The following is a 3,447-nucleotide window of genomic DNA, read 5'->3' as shown; positions in this document are numbered from 1 at the left end:
GACGATTAAAATGGGAAGTTGGGCGGTTTAGGCCCGAGAAACTGCCAAGTTAACCATTCCTGCTTATTTTACACGCGGCTCTTAATCCGTAACCGCCACCCCGCGCTCCAACGCGTTCCAGCGCGAATTTTTCCCCATTTCGGACTTTAACTGTTCCCGCCAGTTCTACTTAGACGAAACTCGAGCTAGAGCTGACTGATCCAGTCGACAACTCTAACCGCCTTGTCCGAATCAGACTGATACTACTGAATCAGCTCATCTCAGCTTAGCCGACAGTCTTAACTATCTTGTCTGATTTCAGACAATCGATGTCTAGCCGACCAGTTCAACCGTATTGTCCGAATCCAACAACACTTGTCCGGATCCGACCATCGCTGTCTGAAAATTCCGCTTTGCCTGGATTTTCATCGAGTTGTCCGAACATCCTGAGTTTCAACAAACCGAACGGCCTGTCCAATAACCCGAGCGTAAGAACGACTGATGGAGCTTTGTTTGGCTCAAAAACAGATTTGTTCCTAGCTTTAATCGGGTACATGGTTCCGCTCTAGTCGCTACTAATCAGGCGCCGATCCAAGTTCTCCCATCCACCCACGGAAAGTCCTTCGAACTCTGATCAGCTCTTTCTAGCATCATCCAATCCATTCAGTACGTTCTCACAGTTCGGCCAGTCAGTCCTCATATCATCCTAACATCGATCTTCGGAACACGGTCGCTACAAGTTATCCCCCACTTGGCTCAAACTCGTCCTCGAGTCTTTCTTTCTGAATCTTCCGTGAGTTTGTCAAACCACTTTGGAAATTCAGCTTTCATTCTCGCCTCGGGCTCCCAAGTCGTTTCTTCCTCTCCATCGCAGTCCCAAACGACTTGGATCATTTTGATATTCTTTCTGCCTTCAGGTCTGGTTTTTCTACCAATGATCCGGACTGGTCCTCCTTCCACAGTAAGGTTCTCTCTCAAGTCAGATGGTGGTTCAGGAACCACGTTGTCTTGATTCCTTATGCATTTTCGCAGCAAAGATACATGGAACACGTTATGGAACTGAGCCATCGATGAGGGCAGCTCCAGTTTGTAGGCGACCTTTCCAATCGTTTCCAGAATCTTGTACGACCCCATGTATCTTGGACTCAGCTTGGCATTCTTTGAGGATCGGTCCTTGTCTTTGTAGGTGACGATTTTGAGATATACCATGTCTCCTACTTCGAACTCAAGATCTTTTCTGCGTCTGTCTGCATAACTCTTCTGTCTGTCCTGAGACTCTTTCATCTTCAGTTTCAAGATTCGGATTCTTTCAGTTGTCTCTTCTACAAAATCTCGGCCAAATATGATGCGCTCCCCCACTTGGGTCCAGCATAACGGTGTCCTACACGGACGTCCGTACAATGCCTCGTAAGGCGACATTCCAATGCTTGCGTGATAGCTGTTGTTGTAGGAAAACTCAGCCAGATGCAAGTACTGATCCCATTTGTCTCCCCAATCCAGAACACAAGATCGCAGTAAGTCTTCAAATGTTCGGATTGTCCTCTCTGTCTGTCCATCCGTTTGCGGATGATATGATGTACTCATATGGACCTTGGTCCCCATCGACTTCTGCATAGCTCTCCAGGAGGCCGAATAAAACTTGAAGTCTCGGTCTGACACTATGTTTACCGGAACTCCATGAAGTCTGACGATCTGTTCCACGTACAACTTGGTTAGCACCGCTGCATTGTCTGTTTTGTTGATAGCCAAGAAGTGTGCGGAGTTGGTCAATCTGTCCACTATCACCCAAATAGTGTCCTTACCATTCCTGATTGGCAAGCCAGTCACGAAGTCCATCGTGATCTTATCCCAAGGCCATTCTGGGATGGGTAAACTCTGAAGTAGTCCACTCGGAACTTGATTTTCTGCCTTAACCATTTGGCAGATTGGGCACCCAGCTACCCATTTTGCAACATCACGCTTCATTCCAACCCAATGATAGTATCTCTTCAAGTCTCGATACATCTTATTGGCTCCTGGATGTATCAAAAACTTTGACTGATGTGCCTCCTTTAGGATCTCATCCCGCAATCCTCTGTCGTTAGGAACACACACTCTGCCATTAACCAGAATCGTCGCATTGTTTGATGTCTGATACTCCGTTTTCTCGTTCTTGGAAGCTTTGATCAGATCTTCATCCTTTTCCTGTGTAAGGCGAACTCGGGACAACAAGTCCGCCTGATCTGCTGCGCCAAGACCCAACGGTTCCACTTCGTCAGTCAAGGCAGCTAGTCGTAAGGTTCCAACCATGTGAACTAGTTCCTCCATGTCTTTCTCTGAAGCTGAAGCTACTCTCTTCCGGCTCAAGGCATCCGCGACCAGATTTGCCTTTCCCGGATGGTAGGCAATATCCAAGTCGTAATCCGCAACCAGTTCCATCCAACGCCTCTATCTAAGGTTCAGCTCTGGTTGAGTAAAGATATACTTGAAGCTCTTATGGTCCGTGAAGACTTGGACCTTAGCACCATAGAGATAAGACCGCCATATCTTCAGGGCAAACACGACAGCAGCCATCTCTAAGTCGTGTGTTGGATAGTTCCCTTCGTGTTTCCTTAGCTGTCTAGACGCATACGCGATCACTTTGCCTTGCTGCATCAATACACACCCAAGTCCAACTTTGGATGCATCTGTGTACACCACGTATGGCTCGTTGTCCATTGGAAGAGCCAATACTGGAGTAGTCGTCAACATCATCTTGAGTTTGCTGAAACTCACATCACAGCCTTCTGTCCACACGAACTGAACATCTTTCCCAGTCAACTTTGTCAACGGTTGAGCCATGCTGGCAAATCCCTTAACAAACCGTCGGTAGTATCCAGCTAGTCCGAGAAAGCTTCTGATCTCTGTTGCGTTCCTTGGTCTGGGCCAGTCCGCAATGGCCTTGATCTTCTCTTGGTCCACGGACACTCCCTTGTCCGAGGCCACATGACCCAAGAAACCAATTTCACTTTGCCACAAGCTGCATTTGCTGAGCTTGGCGAACAACTTATGTTCCCGCAGCTTATCCACAACCATTCTCAGATGGTCCTTGTGCTCTTCCTGATTCTTTGAGTAGATCAAGATGTTGTCTATGAAGACTATAACGAATTCATCCAGGTAGTGTCTGAAAACGTTATTCATCATCTTCATAAAGGCTGCAGGGGCGTTGGTCAATCCGAAAAGCATGACCACAAACTCGTAGTGGCCATATCTCGATCTGAAGGTTGTCTTACGGACATCCTCTTCAGCAATCGGAATCTGATAGTACCCCGAAGCTAAATCAATCTTGGAGAAACAAGTAGCACCTCGGAGTTGGCACCCCTTTATAGACAAGCTTTCCATTGCCTATCTCAAACTGAACTCGGCCACGATGACAATCAAGATGTGCCTTGTATTTGCTCAGCCAATCCATTCCAAGGATCACATCGTATGATTTCACTGGACAAACGA

The sequence above is a fragment of the Brassica oleracea genome, chromosome C4 (genome assembly GCF_000695525.1).
Source record: "Brassica oleracea var. oleracea cultivar TO1000 chromosome C4, BOL, whole genome shotgun sequence".
Classification (NCBI taxonomy): domain Eukaryota; kingdom Viridiplantae; phylum Streptophyta; class Magnoliopsida; order Brassicales; family Brassicaceae; genus Brassica; species Brassica oleracea.
This window is presented reverse-complemented; position numbering follows the sequence as displayed.